Source organism: Nothoprocta perdicaria, unplaced genomic scaffold, assembly GCF_003342845.1.
Source record: "Nothoprocta perdicaria isolate Ctin4 unplaced genomic scaffold, notPer1 scaffold_45, whole genome shotgun sequence".
Lineage (NCBI taxonomy): Eukaryota > Metazoa > Chordata > Aves > Tinamiformes > Tinamidae > Nothoprocta > Nothoprocta perdicaria.
Genome location: NW_020455699.1, coordinates 2,162,188 through 2,178,254, shown reverse-complemented (window position 1 = coordinate 2,178,254; position 16,067 = coordinate 2,162,188). Strand labels below are relative to the sequence as shown.

General features: G+C 42.8%; 1 protein-coding gene across 2 annotated transcripts in view; it reads right to left on the bottom strand.

Moving 5' to 3' along the window:
* Positions 1-16,011, bottom strand: part of MEGF10 (multiple EGF like domains 10) — a 95,117-nt gene extending 79,106 nt beyond the window's left edge. The window contains exon 1 of one of the 2 annotated variants that reach the window (XM_026046572.1): positions 15,989-16,011. The gene's annotated coding sequence lies outside the window, so the exon portion shown is untranslated. Of the gene's footprint in view, positions 1-893; positions 905-15,988 lie in introns of those variants that run through there. The other variant, XM_026046573.1, reaches the window with a different exon arrangement.
* Positions 16,012-16,067: the final 56 nt, after the last annotated feature.

The following is a 16,067-nucleotide window of genomic DNA, read 5'->3' as shown; positions in this document are numbered from 1 at the left end:
TTCTGTAATAAACAAAGCTTTTCAATATACTCTAGGAACATATGATAAATAACTTAATAACTTTCCTTAAGGGTATACATCTGGCCAAGCATATACATCTGGCCATTTTTTACCCGCAGTGATCTGTCACTTCATCTGTCCATAGCAGGTACCATTGAATGACTTTAGGCTTAATATACAGGCTGGTAGGAAATAAACAGGGAGCCCAGAAATGTTCTCATGCACCTGATAATTATTAATTTCCTCCACCTTCTATAATGGCATTTGCAAAGGTTAGAAATGGATAGCATTTCTTTGTTCCTCCTCAAAGAGGAAAAAGAAAGACTAGAATGCGAAACCAAAGAGCATGGTTAATTTTCATTTTTAGAACAAAACCACAGTTAAAGGGACACACTCTATTAAAGTCAAAGGCAATTCTGAACAGCTTGCAGTGAGACTATGCAGTGAGAACTGGTAAGGCCATCCTCGTGAGTGAGCCACACACAGGACGGTGATATTTCATAGCCAAGCGGATGAACAACATTGGGAGCTCCCTTCAGTGCATCTTTTGATGGTTGTTCCAAAGTGGCATAAGTGCTAGGTGCTCTCTAGACCATCACATGCCACATCAAACCCATTTTCCCAACGATGCATTTTATTTCTCACCCAGTTTCCTCTCTCTTCTTACCACACAATAAACTACTGCTAAAAGCCCCGGTAAGATGCCATCAAGTGAACCCATTGTGTGCATTTATAGTGACGGCTGCTTTATCTTATTTTTCCCCGCAAGGCGTTTGAAGCAAGACTTTTATTCTGATTGTATATCATTCATAATGCTTATAATCATCTGCAGTTCTGAAAGCAATCCTCATATTCGTAAGCCCCTCTCTCTACAAGCCTTGACCTTTCCTTACCTGCTTGTCTGACTTGCACAGTTCCTTGATATTACAGAGTGATGGCCCGAACTGGTCTCATTTTCCTATCCGTGCCCTTTAATGCCTACAGACAAATAACAGAGTGAACAGCTGCTTAGGGAGTAGCTGGACACTTAAGATATCTACACTCAATACTTTTTATCCTCTTTAAAAAATCCATTAAGCCATAAATCTTTGCTTGTAGGTGTGTAATTTTAATTCTTATTCTCCTTATCTAGGCAGCAGACATAGGAATCAGCTTGCCAGGGATCTGGGACAATCCTTTGCACATTTACATGTATATGAATGTGTATACCTGTGCAGACACACAGACCCAGACCCACTATACTCTCAGCTAAGTAGCTGAAGCTGGAGGAAAGACACCGTACTTTAGTGAATAAATATAAAACTCCACAAAATAGAACTCTTGACAATACTAGTGATGGGTACTTATAAAGTATGTTCTTTCCAGAAATGACATCTTTGCTTCTTATCCATAGTAACAGTCACTACATTTCAAAGTTCCCAGCTGTGATTTATTAGTCTCAGTTTTCTCTTACCACRATTCCCTAAGACATCCCAAATCTGTTAATGCTTCAATTAATTTCTTTTAATGATGAACCAGACTGTCTTTTTAAAGAGGTGCCTGGTTCATCATTAAAAGAAACTCATGAAAGCAATTGCCTTTGAAACTGTAGCAATCAAAAGACCACCTTTTTGGTTGTAATTAGTATTTTTTTCAGGGTAGTTTCTCCTGTTAAAATATGTTAATTTACTTTGGTTGCAGGTTATCTGAAACCTTCCTAAAAGTGTTGTATGGTGCTAATTCCTACTGTAAGCAATATAATTTGAAACTATCAGAAATCAAGGCTACATTTTTATCACTTGGCCTAAACCCCTTAAATTATGATCCTTTAGGACACATGCAGCATTCTTTAAATCTGTATCTCTGCAGCTTGGGATGTAAAAGCAGCAGCAGCATGAGCACAGATCTGTTATTACAAAACCAGTCTATTCATAGCATTGTCTGATAAACCACCTTTAGTAACAAGGCRCTCTATTCAAAGATCTACTTTTTACAGACATTTGTATGCCAAATTAAAAAATCTCTATGATGGTGGATTTAATGAGGTACTTTGTTATTCTCTGTAATAAAAATTAAAGGAGGAGACAGAGTTCTTCAGCTTAATTGGCACATCTGTTATTAGGCACTTTACTGTGATTGACTGGTGAGTGTGTATCAGAGACTGTGCCAAAAAAGCAGGCAAACTCTGTAAGTAGACTTATAAGTTGTAGCCCAACTGGTATTAGGAGTATCTTTGTTACAAGTTCTAATACTGCTCAGTTAAAACTGCAGAAACATTGGCTAAGGTTCAATCATTCATTAAAATATATTTGTGTGTATATATATATATGTATATATAGTGAGCAGTGTGTAATTTTTTAATAATGGAAATTAAAGATATTGAATGCTTTCAAAAAGGAAACAAAATGGCCATTTGAATGCACATGTAAACACTTCATAATTAATGAGAGATATAAGCCATCTATTGTGCCAGCCAGGTCAAAATTTCACATTCAGCAAGATATAAATGAATGACCAACTAAGAGGAAAGTGGAAAACTGTGTAATATTTGCCAGTGGATTGAATAAAGGTAAGAAAGCTGCTGAGAAGAATGAAAATTAAAGGGTCCTCTTCTGACCTGTGGAGACTTGGGATAAGACCCAAAGTCACTGACAACATCAATTGCTCCTTTGGAAAAGCAGGGCAGCCCGATAGCACTTGGTCCATCCCRGAGCAAGGTGGCTCCTTGGTCACCTTGGCTGGCAGCAGGCACGGACGTCTTCCCCAGCAGCACCACTGCATGCCAGGTGAAGAACCAGAAAAGCAGACATCCAGCAGAGCTCAGTGTATACGAATATGGGAATGCTGCAGAGCCCAAGCAAAAGGGAGTCCTTTGAGAAGCCACCTTCTTGAGAAGGCACTGCCACACTGCCTGATGCCAAGATGAAGTGAAGACTTCCTCTGGTCTACTGCAGTAGGCTGGGTAATACTGACAGTTGACTTTTGAGATTCATGGTCATGACACCTGGTGAAAACTCCACGCCCAGGCTGGCCCACAACCACTATTATACTCTATTTGCTACCAGCTGATCTTCTTTTGGCTCTGAAAACCAAGCTATTAACATACACCAGTCCTGACATAGCAAAATGACTCTGAGCTTATTCAGGCATTCTGTCTTGACTAACAACTTCTTTCCAATTTCACGCAGCCTTTTTCCTAAATGCATGGAAATGTATGTTGCTATTAGCAAGAAGATGGACAGGCCAACTGCCATGTTGCTTAAAACTACATCGTTTCATCCGGTAAAGAGCAAGGGATTATTTCACCTTCCTTACTAATTTTCTGCATTGCTCTAGAGAGCGAGAAGAAATGTAGGAATGCATAGAAGAGCAACAAAAACGGTATCTATATCCATTGCATCCGCTATTTAAAGGCGGAAGGATGCCCTCCTGCTGAAAACCAAAAGGAAATCTGCCTGGGGCAAAAGACGGATGCTTCGCCCAGTCCAACCTGTCAAATGTCTGTTGAGCTAGTTCATGAAGGGAATTTCCTCCTAATTTCCTCCTCCTGGAGGGCAATGTGACAATCTTCTGGGAAAAGTCTCCCTCACTAGGTGAGATAAACTAGGGCAGATGCTTCTCTGCCAGTCTCTGAAGGTGCTTGCTGTGCACCTGGGAAATCCAAGGCTGGTCCAAATTGCAGAGAATTCTAACGAGTTTGTGTGTGACTGTGTCTTAGGAGGTCTTCCCTCTCATGTACTTTACAAGTACCTAATCTAAATCTATCCCAATCTAAATCTGTCCCAAGTACCCAATCCCTAAATCTGTCTTTAATTTAACTGGATATATGTTTCATTTACATAAACACACTTTTAGGTATATATTATTTAACAGTCACACATATTGTATTTCATCAAAGACCTTTGAAGACCAAAGCACTTTTTCAATATCTTAAGGCCACTCACTATGATGGCCACTCAAAAGAGATAAGCAATCTAAATATTTGAATTCTGTTTCCAACTCTGCAGATGATCTGTATTATGAATTTAAAATTTCCTAGTGCCCATTTGCAAACCACCCTTAGGGCCCAATGACTCCAGTTTTGTCACTCTGACAATAATCAYGTGCATGGTGCACGCCATGAGTGCAACATCCTTATTCGAATCATGAAATTCACGTACGAAATGAATCTGAGAATTCATTTACAATGGATTGCCACACAGTGTCAACTACTAATAATTTTTAACAGATTTGGTCAATCTCCAAAGAGGCCAATAATGTGCTCTTATCTGTCTGCTCCTTCATTTATTTTTATTATTGGTACTCTTGTTACAAACTGCATGGAATGAAAATGCATATGCAAGAGAAGACCTGGATGTAGTAAACTTGAGCATTTCCCTGGAGATATGCAGTACACAGAATGCAGGTTAATTTTTGGAAGCATACTAAGATACTCCCACAGGAGGGGAAGAGGAAGCTTCAAGTACATTCCAGGATGCAGTCTCCAGAGACGCCTCTGAATGCCACTAGACATTTTCAGAGTGACTGCAGTGCAGTGCTACTTCACTCAAAAATATTCCTATAAAGAATGAGAGGAGAGAAGCTCACACTGCTTCATGTCTTCTCTCAGAGGAGAAAGAGCATTTCCTCGGCATCCCAGCACGGCTTTTTAAAACCAACMTTCTCTCCACAACTCCCCCGCCCAAAAACAAACAATCAAGAAAATGAATCAACCAACTAACCACACACACTAGAAAACCCACAATGCTGATTTCTATATTTAATCCACTGCCAAAATAGAAGCAGAGTTGCAAGAGGATGTGGTATGCATACAAAGGCTGAGAATCTGCAAAGGCAAAAAATATTTAAGAATATTTTAGAGGTATAGACCAAAACCTTGAATTTAACGTCTCTCCAAATCACTGCATCTTTTGAGGTTCAGTCATCATAAACATGCATCTTGGTTGTTGTTATTCAGACATAATGTGAATTGACAAGAACTGCTGTTATACAGGAAAGGATGGAACATATCTTAAAGTTCATTAAAGTTGCAGAGGAGTAATATTGTTTCAGTGTGGAGATGAAGTCTCCTGACTCCCTGAAGTGGGTTCCAGGGATGTAAAAATCTACTGACAACAGTAGATGCTTGAAGCAAGAAGCATCTCCTTTGCTGTGGCTTTGTTTTGTTTTTCAGTAACTACTCACTAAGTTTTCTTACACAGTAATTAATAATACACCCTTAGTGGTGTATGGAAATTGGAAATTCAGTATGGAAATTCAGCTTTCTTTTCGTTTGTAATCTATTAAAAGAGACCAGTTGCTTTGGAAGCATCTTTGGGATATCTGGATGATAGCTGCATGGTGTGTCTATTCATCTAACCCTGCTTAGTCCATAATTCCATTGATTTTACTTGAGTTATTCCTGGTTTACTCAATGCAAGTCAGAAAACTAGGCCCACAGCTTCTCTTTTTGCCCCTTTTTATTTATTTTAAATCGAAGAAATAAGAATAAAAACCACATCACCTCTCTCAACACAGCAAAAATCATTGCCCCCGATTTAAACTACACATTTCAATCTAACTGGTAGGTATCCTTCAAAAGCAGTTGTTATTTACAATAACTGTCTGGAGAGGAGGGAAAAAAAAAAAAAAAAGGAAAAGATTAAAAGATCAAGTTACTCTTCACTTCCAAACAAGCCCGGCCACAGCTGTACGTCAGATTTGGAGCAACTGTTCCCGCATGCACACAACAAGGCTCTGTCTTCCCACAGGGTTTGCTCAGGTCATCCGCATGTGGCGCGGATTAAAGGAGCACTAAAGCTCCATTATAAAGCAGGCTAAATGGCGAGTTAATGCACCAAAGTTTGGTGCCACTGGTAAATTCCTCCATCTGACGCTGTCCTGCGAGAGGTCTCCCCTTCTGCGCGGAGCAGCAGCAACCCACGRCTCCTCTCTGACGCCCCTGGGGAAAACAGGCCTACACTCATGTTTCATCCTTCACATTTGTATTTGTCTAAACAAAAGAACTAGGAGCGAAGCCTGTCAAAAGGGGAGGATTTTTTTGGAGAGGGAGAGGAAGGAATACTTAAGGACACCTATGGCTACRCCATAGATGCACACATGTGCACCACTGCACAAGTAACACAACTTGTGCAATTTACATAATTTTCTTTAGAAATACCGTCCTCTTCACTGAAAAAACAGTGGGAGATCTGGTCTTCTGGAAAGCCGTGCAAGATGGCCCAGCAGCCCCTCTTAGAGCAGCATTTCCTAACCTTCCCAGGCAGGCAGTGCTCCTGTTTCCACAGGGGCCAGCAGTGCCTTGCAGCCAGGGCTGCCCACGCAGTGCAGGGCTCCCTTTTCGTGACCAGCATCTCTGGGACCAACATCCTCCTGCCCTGTCCCTGCTCGCAGTGYCCTGGGACCGCAGAGAGGTGAGGACTGAAGCTCAAGACAGAGGAAAGCAGCGCTGAAGGTGCTCTGAACGGGACACCTGAGAGACTTGCCAGCCCACTGCACTGAGCAGCCCATCTGCCTCCTCCTAGAGAGCATCAAAACCCTGTGTTCCTGGCTACAGAGCCAGGGCTGGCAAGGCCAGGCAACAAATGGTGCTCCTCGACCTCTCATTCATAAACGCAACCTCGAGAAACTGCAAAATGTTAATATTTTGTCTTTCTTATGTATCTTGCACAGAAGACTACCTCATACATGCAGCAGCACCAGCCTTGCCACATGTGCTTAGCGTTGGCGGCTAGGTCAGTATTTGAACAGAATTCAATTTTCCGAAGTTCTTATGCATACACAGCAATTACCAAAAAAACCCACAATCTTCTAGAGTAATAATTGTGCATTACAGCCTACGAAACACTCTTCAGGCACTGTATCACAAAACTTGCTCCAAAGGACAGAGGAATGACAGCAATGGTCACTAGTTCCACCTCTCCTCCACAGTCCCCAACCAACGAGTCAAGCTTGGAAAGGTATTAATGACTTCTTGAAAATTTCATGTGCTCCAGCTCTAAAACCTCTGCCAAGGAGAGGGCACTGGGAAGAAGCAGTAGGGGATATGCAGTCCCTAATGGAAGAGTCTTCCAGGGATTATGGATATTCACTTAAAAATGCCAGGTACATGAGAAAGGACTCTGGAAGTAACATTGAACGATCTGGGGCAAATGGGAAGATGGTATCTTACCCAAATGATGAAATGGGACTCCCATTTTAGAGCCTACAAAAACTCTGTTTAGGCTTAGCTTGTTTATTCCTATTACACATAACCAGATTTTCCAGTAAGAGTTACTCTAGAGAGGATAGAGACTGAGACTGTCAGTGCACCYTGGCAGCAGAATTGTTGAACACAATTGATTCAATGCTTCAAAAAGATTTCACAGAAAGATGGSAAGGAGTTTAGCTCCCTTACAGTCTCCTAGTTGCAATACAAAAATTAAGATGAAGAGTTTCAAAGTTCCCTGCATTTCTGATGGCACAAAATATGGCAATTTAGACACCTTCACTATGTCAGGGAGGAAAAAAAGGAAAATGGGGCTTTGGGAGCTCATGTCAAGAGAGCTAGTGGTGTCCACACCAAACAACAAGCAAGAACCACATAGCACCATGTCAACATTACCCCCTACCCATCAATTCAAAAACATGTAGCCAAATGTCCTCATCTCTTGTGGTTCCAATGACAAACAYGGTACAAGCAGATGTGATCGAACAGTAAAACATGCTTTAGATGTTAGTTCATTTGTCCAAACCTAAATAGCACTATTTGAAAATAACTTCCTTCGGCTGTGTAAAAAGGGCACATAAGAAACCAGATTTCAGAATCCAGAGGCTGTTTTTTTTGTTATCTTTAGGGGAAGGACAATTTCCTGTTTCATATGACATTGATCTTTTAAAACATTGGTCATGGCATTATAATTGAAGGGGGTCTTACGCACAAAGAAGTAATTATATGGGTATTTAAAATCCATTGCAGTAATACGGCTGTGCTATAACCTACAAGCCTCCTATAGCTACATCCCAGGCATAGATCACAAGCGTCATTTCYACATTTTCCTTGCGAGAGGAAAGCCTCCCTCTATGCAGCCTGGCACTCTTCTAACACAACTAAGGGAAAAAAAAAATACTGATCTTTCTCTTGAGGACTGTTTGAAAGAAAACACTCTGTCTAAAGTGGCTCTGCCCTTGGGAAGCRTTTATTCACCTAACTTACTTGGCTGCACTCTGCTAGTGTGACTGCGCTTCCCAGAAGGCTTCTCTAATCAACGGGACGAATTTCTTTTATCAACGGTTGGGTCTCTGTCCGGCGCCAGCTGGGCAGAACCCTCGCTATTTTCTCTCCATTAGGAACACTTACCAAAACATACAATTTGAAACTTGGAGGAAGGAGCTGGTCAAGAGACAAATCATGCCAGCCTCAGCTCCCAAAGCCAAACACTTCCTACATCTTTCCCAGTTGCGATGAGACTGCTCTGACCTTCAGGTGCACCCAAGTGAGGAAAAAGAGGCAAAACCACCAGCTCAAAACTGGTTGGGACTTTTATTGTCAGGAAAGCTTCAGACAAAATCATTAAGCTAATTAGTTTTGCCTCTCGATCACAGCAACTCGGCGTGCTCACAGCTTGCGAGCGTAAGCGCCGAGTCCGCGCAGGTCCTGCAGCTGACCTGGCGACTCCGGAGTCAGCACAGGGCTCCCTGCTCGTAGCATGCTCTGTTTTCTAGGGTATCAYTTTTGCAACTCATGCACAATATCACCTAACGCTCTTCAGCTTCATTTTTGCTAGCACTAAACTCTTAATATAGGTTGAATAACTTTGGTGGCTGCCTCTCCAAATTCACAGACATACATGCAAGCCCCATGACAGAGGACTGAATAATAACAAGATGAATTATTTAATACAATTCTGTTACCAGACGCAAAGAAATGTTTTCTGATTTCTCTCACCAATTTATAAGCTTCACTAAAGTAAATTAGTCACTGGGAAAGTGTAAACAAAGTGCAGGAAAATCTGCAGCTATCAAAAAAGCTGCTGAATACTATGAAACAACTTTGTATTTTGAATTTCTGTATTATGAAAATATAGTAATACTCATAGCAGAATGRAAAGGTCTATTTGGCCTGTCAGTGATATTAAAGGAATTTAACTCACTRTGCCTTGATTTTAAACTCATACAGGATGTCAAGAATGCTGTACACAGATCATGATGTTTAGGAGCAAGCATCATCCAAAAGCTAAGACTAGAAAAGTCCTCAGTAAGAGAGGAAAAAAAAAATCCACATAGATAAGGTAAGGCAGGAGGTACAGGAATGAGATGAAAAGCTCTCTGCACCCAGTGTCTTGTCATCCCAAACGGCTCTGGTAGGCACTTGGTATCCAACCTCCAGGGCAGCAAAAAGCAAACAGTTGTTTTTTTAACAGATACATTTCYAATTGAAGAGCTTCCCACTACAGCTGATTTTTTAGATAGATTTACAAGGGGTGACGCAAGCACGCTGCCTTTGCAGCCAAGCCTGCCGCAGATTGCAAGTTGTGAGGGACCTTTCCTCAGGCAGCGAGTGCTCAGCTTCTTGCCTTGTTGTCTTGAAACCTTCCGAGAAGTCCTCTTCTTAAAAAACAAGAAAAAAAAACCTCCCCACTAATATACATAAATCTGTAGTACACATAAATCTTAAACACAGTCTGTGTTTAAGTTTGATCATGAGAAGTATGTTTTAATAGGCAAATGTGTTCCAGAATTTTGTGAACACTTTAATGGAAACTACAGCTCAACTATACTGGCTCAAAAGCCTGTTCCCTGTAGGAAACAATCCCGTAGTTGGAGGCAAAGGAACTAACAGAGCTACTTGGTCTCTTATTTTTGCCACGTGTATTCCCAATTCTACGTTATCCAGTATCTCCTGATAGCAGCCTGAGCAGCCTATTAAAAAGAAAATACAGTATATGCAGAAACTTATTGTATCGTGTTGCAGCTACACCACAGCTCACGCAAGGTATGTGTGCATATACACACACATACGTGTCCTCTCTTTCCAACACGGAGCTGCCTCCAGCGCAGCCGCTTTCTCGGGGCGACCACGCTCGGTTTGGCTATTGGCTTTGGGAGGATCCGACGCCAGCCAGCCAGGCATAATGGCCTCTTTGTCCAGCTGTCACATGAACAGTGTTGTGTTACAATTATTGTCACTTCAGGCTTAAACTGCAAGGCATGCTTTCACACACAACAGTCGCTCTCGGGGCTCCTTTTGGCAGAACCCTGTGATCAAATCTGCTCTGCTCCTTTTTAGGCAACTCTGAAACTTTAAAAAATAAGTTTGCAAAATCTCACATCCAAACGAACCGGTTCTAAAACCTACCTAAGGTCACACCAAGAAAGAGGCAAGCAAAATAAAATAGCCTCAGTTTAAATCATGCGTGAATCAAAACCAAATGCAAATGCTGAGCTGCATGGTTAATAAAAACGGACTGCCATGGTACAAAAGGCCTGTATGAGGCCAAAAAGAGAAAAACAAAAACACAAAAGTTAGATGGCCATGCTTATTTCACCTTTTGCAGTATGTGTGGTCATAAGTATAACCACCGTGGTGGTAAGATCTCCCTAAGAAGAGCCCGAGAGGGGACACGCACAGCACCGCAACTGCAAATTCCTCCTCCTTTGTTCCCGTAGCTAACCTTACGGTTCCGGCTGCATCCATAATGCAGGGCAGATGCACCCTGCAGTCCTGCTATTTAGATATGAATTATGACTGCGTCCCAATTGCATGTCAAAACGGGATCGCATTGTGCAGCTTCCCCTGGCGCCCACAGGCTGCCTGCGGAAGGAAACCCTGGAGCAGGAGCTGGGAAGCTTTCAGATAGGTTTGTGTGGGCAGACACCGGAGCAGAACTGCAGCGTTTACCTGCCACACAGTACTGCCATCCCCCCTGCATGCTGCAGCTGATAATCTCATTATTACTTTCCGTAAGCCCTTTTGATAGAGAGGGATTTCATTCCAAATAGCAGTGGGGAATAGGAGAAAAACTAAGTCAAAGTTACCTCCACCTTGAATACATAGCTCAATAAAGTCTCTGCAAGGCAGAATTTACACCAAAATAGTTCTACAAAGTATAAGTAACTTAAAAGATGACAAAAATAAGTATTTCTGTTTCATTCCTTTAGACTCAGYGAGCTGTATTGCTACACACTGCTGATTGGATTCCCTCATAAGAAAGTCCCTTAATTAGATCAACAAGATTTCTGCAAAGAAGTTTCAAAACATCCTGTGAATGTGATGAACTCTTTGAGACCTTCCACAGATGTGTTTGTTTTCATTAGTGCAATATTTTCTTGCATGGCTAAGACTTAGATACATGAAGGACTATGTCCTATTGCCCTGTATCTCAACCACTTCACACTGCACGTATTTCCCTTGTTCAGATTCTTACAAATGAAGTGTGGGCTGCTTTGGAGAGGACTAACACAAACTACCCCCAAAGATAGTAAGCATGACTCTCATGTATTTGCCATGCATGGAGAAGTTTAATATAATATCTTCCAGAAAACAACAAAACAGCATTATAAGTAAACCAAAAACAAACAAAAACTACCATATTTTTGTTTCCTGTCCAGTTTTCCTTTGCAGTAGCCTATGAAAGCAACACACAAGCTCTTCCACAGAACTCAGATTCAGTATCCATCCTGCTATTGCTAAGTGACCTGTCAGCTCCTTAAACACAGTCCATCACCCTCTGTGTTTTGATCATGCKTTCTTTCTTCAGCTGCCACGATCTCTCTGCTCTTTACCTCTTCTGTAACCCTTTTGAGCAGCTCCTCGCAAAGGTCCTCCTGATGCAACCCTCAGGCTGGTGGTGCCTGACCCTAGTTTGGGGAATCGGCCCTTTGCCTCTCACCTGGGCAGTGCCACTCGCAAGTACAAACTCTTACTGGGGTTTTGCCTCTAAGGCATAGAGGAAATACAGAGGAAACCCCCTTTACTCCTCAACAGTGCTGTATTATTTTATTTACCTCTCCATGGAACATGAGATTTCAGTTTGTTGCCTCCATACTACTCTCCTCCCTTCCATGTRCCTTCCTTGTCAGTGTGGACCACCAACCTTTCAGTCCTTCAGTATTCACACACTCAGACTTCTGTTCTTCAGCGTGCTCCTGCAAACATTATCTTATTTCCATGTGACAGCACGTCAGTCACTTCACTGGCCACACAATCTCAATTGCCTCCTGTTTACAAAGTCACATCTTTCATGACACCTTCCCATAACCCTCTCATTTTTCATACTTATCAATAAGTTGGCTCTTTCTTTCACAGGACAATGATACCAGCCCTCATTGATAACACACTAATTTTTCAAAGAAATGGTTGGTGCYGATTCCTGTTTGAAGCCTTTTGCTCAGCAGAAACAACCTGTCAATAACTGAAAAGTCCTTTTAACACATTAAATTCTATGATCTTTATCAATAATAATACAACAATAGCTAAATAGCTCATAATTTCTTTGTCCTTCACTTTTTCCTTTTTTTTTTTTTTCCTCTTCTAAAATTTTAGACTATAAAGTCTTTAAGGCAGGATCATTGTTGAGTGTGAGCTTGTTTTTGGCTATTGCAGAGCCCCTGTAACTGGAGAGGTTGCACAGTACAGCAGTGCCACAGCTGTTAGCAGTCACTACTAGTGTTTCTACTGTAAACAGAATATATGTTAATATAAAGACTTCTTATCCAAGCTACTTTGCAAGACCTAATTTGATTTGCATCTTTGAGTTCTTTAAAAAGAATTCACTAGCATTAAAAGATCTCTTTTACAGTAATAAAAAACAAAAATTAATCATTTTGTTCCCGAGATCACATAGTTAGTCAGGGCCAAAGTTGAAATTCTACTTTCTGATTCTCAAGTCCATCCTCTCTGCCTYGCATATCAAAAGGGCTCAGAATCAGTTCTCTTATTGCTGCCTGTGAACTAATTTCTTTGACAAAGCACAGATAAAACATGAAGAGCTCCCTGCCTACATTTTAATGTAAACCTAATGTGCACATCCAAAAGACTGAACCTTAAAGCCTTAGACAGGCAAAACATCAATTAGAGACCAGACAGCCTGAATCAGTTAATTAACAGGAACGCTGACACAATCAATAAAACTGTTCTAGTAAAGCCAATCACGCCTCCCTCTTCCCAAATACTCTCTGTTTTTCTGACAGGTGGTTTAGTTGATACACACTTATTTAATCAGAAAAATACTCAGAAGAGTGTGTCTCTTGATACTCTCACAGATGAGAAAATAATATAGTTACATTTCAGCATATGATGTCCCAATTCTAAAATAATTCAAAGACAGACATAAGAAGCAACTACTGAGAGACTAATCTTTCAAAAATATTAAAAATCAGTTAAATGCTACTAGGCTTGTTGACAATGAGCCAGTAACAGCTAACAAAGAGTGCAATCTAGTGCCACTGGGAACATTTATTGAGTGAGGTACTCCTTAACAGGAATAAGGACATAAAAACCTTGTTCATAACTCCATTAGTCCATTTCATTCCAAGCCTGAAGAAAAAAAAATCCTTTATAAAGCTTTCTTTATCACAAAATAGTGTATTTCCTTCCAAAACAACAACAAAAAATAACACATCACATCAAAATCACATCATTATGGTATTTTCTACAGATAAACATCCACCTATTTCAATATTGGAATAAAATTATAGCACATATGCAAAAAAGCTGTTTTTCCTCCCCTTCTCAAAAGCTACTTACTTTCCCTAATGAAAAGAAGTGCAAATGCCTAGACAACAAAAAGGTACGTAGAAGCAAAGGGGCAAAACTCCTGCCAAGTAATCTGAATGTAAATTCAAGAAACCCTTACCAGCTGCAGTCAAAAGCCCACTCCAAACTCTGTTAGATGTTAATCAAACTTAAATATGTTAATGCATGGCCCCTGTGTTCTTTGCATAGCTGAGTTAACTGCTTTTATTAAACTGCACTTGCTTCCCCAGACAGATGCCCTCATTTATCAGAATAGATCCCTTTGTGAAAAGCACGCTTAAGACAGCGCTCATTAGGCCAAACTTTTCTGTTTACCTGCAAGTCGGGAACAGCTCCTTCACGCTCCCAGCCCTGCGCTCCCTCCTCCCGGTGTTGCTGCTCCGAGGGAATGATCCCAGGCTCCTAATTACATCTTAAGCACGGGCATCATCTGTGCACGTCCTGGCCAGAGCAGTTCCAGCAGGGAAGTGCTGGAGAAGGGAGAAGGGGCAGCGCGAGGAYGTCCCCGCCAAGGCAGCTCCCGTCCTGCCACTGGTGGTGCCCGTGGCGAGTGAGGGACAGGCACTGCATGGACACAGCAAAGCCCCTGCCGGGCACCGCACAGACACGGCAAAACCCCTGCGGAGCGGGACACCTGCTGTCCAGCGCATTCCCGCTCCGGGAAGATGGTTGGAGGGGAACTGTACAGGGATACCCTGCTCGCTCAACACAGGTCAGCGAGCAGCCGGCAGGTGAGGTTTTTTGCAAGGCACAGATTTGAACCACTGAATTTGAGGAAGGAAATTCAAATCCTGCCAATCTCGTGCTCAACTTCTACCTGAGACCCTCTTCAACCTGTAAGGCTGCACACTTAAAATTGTGCCTTTAAAGAAGGCGAATTCAATATTCTGCTCTCCCCAGAGCACTGCTRTCAACCAGTACTACCACAATGCAACTAATCCACCCCTTGTTGTGCAATCACATTTAAATGCAGGCTGCCCCCACAGGAACACACAGTGTTTACAGTTGTATGAAAAATCAAGTAAGTTTTACTAGATAAGGTCCCACATTTTGAGGCTGTGCACGTGCATGAGTTCTGTGAACAAACACGTAGCAATCCGGGTGTAAGTTACACTGTTTGCCCAGCTTGTTAGGAAATTCTGCAGCACATCTGCCTAGCCGGTATTTCTGACCCAAGAAGGAAAACAAAAACAGACTTCCTAAGTCCGTTCCATTTGCAATGCCATTGAGCAGCAAGGACAATCTGCCACCCAGGCTGCTCCTTCCCTACATTCTGTTTCCAGCCCAGAGCGCCGCGCGCCCCTGYGCTGCTGTGGGAAGGCACACAGCTGATTACAGACGCTTTCTTCCCRTTGTTGTGTTGTCGGGGCCACAAGCACCATTTAGGGGTCCCGACCGAGGCCAGCGTGCAGTTTCGGTCTCACATCAGACACGCTGCTCCGTCAAGGCACCCAAAACTTTTCAGCATAGGTCAGTGGCTGCAAGCAAGTATCGCTCTCCAGGCTTGTGCTTTTTTTGCTGCTCTTGTTGTTTTCCCAAGTTGCCTGACACATTTTTCCTAAACAAAGTCGTCATATTAGTCTGCTTTCCAAACTTCAGATGCCAAAGTTGTGTTAAAATCCCCAAAGAAATACACTATCAAATGTCTTCAGTACTGCCAGCATATTCCAAATTGAGGTTTTAAACTTCCCCTATAGCCAAAAGTATATACTGGATGAAAAAGCTGTAAGCGACACCCAAATTACACTGCTTTACATATGTGGGAGCACTCAATGATTAGCAAGCAACATCTAAGCAGTTTGTGTGCTTACAAATTAAACTTCCAGCTCATTCAAGGAAAAGCAGCTGCATTTTTTTCCCCTAACTTTTCTCCAGTTYGAGCCTATTGCTTGGCCGAAACAAGTATAGGAAACATTTACCCTGCATCAACCCTGGCCAAGGGAGAAAACCCTCACCGGACACAAGCACACACCACGGCCCGGCGGAGAGCGCTCCGCGGCAGCCCGTGCCAAGCGGCGAAGCGCCAGTGCCCGAGCGGCCGCGGGCGCCAACACCGCGGACCCCCCTGCCCCCAGGACGCGCCAAGGCTTCCCACGGGGAACGGGAAACGGGCAAGGGGCCGCCCGGGCCGGCGCCGGGGCCAGCCAAAGCCGAGGGGGGCCGCGGCGCGAGGGGATGCGCGGAGCCCGCGCGGAGCGGGAGAGCCGCGCTTTGCGAAATTAAACGGGGCTCTTCCCACGGGCGGGGGGAATGAAGGCACCCCGGGCAACTTACGGGCTGCGGCGGAGCAGATGCGCACGGCGGGAGGTGTCGGCGGGAGGAGCAGCGCGCCAGTCGCCGCTCAGCCGCCGCC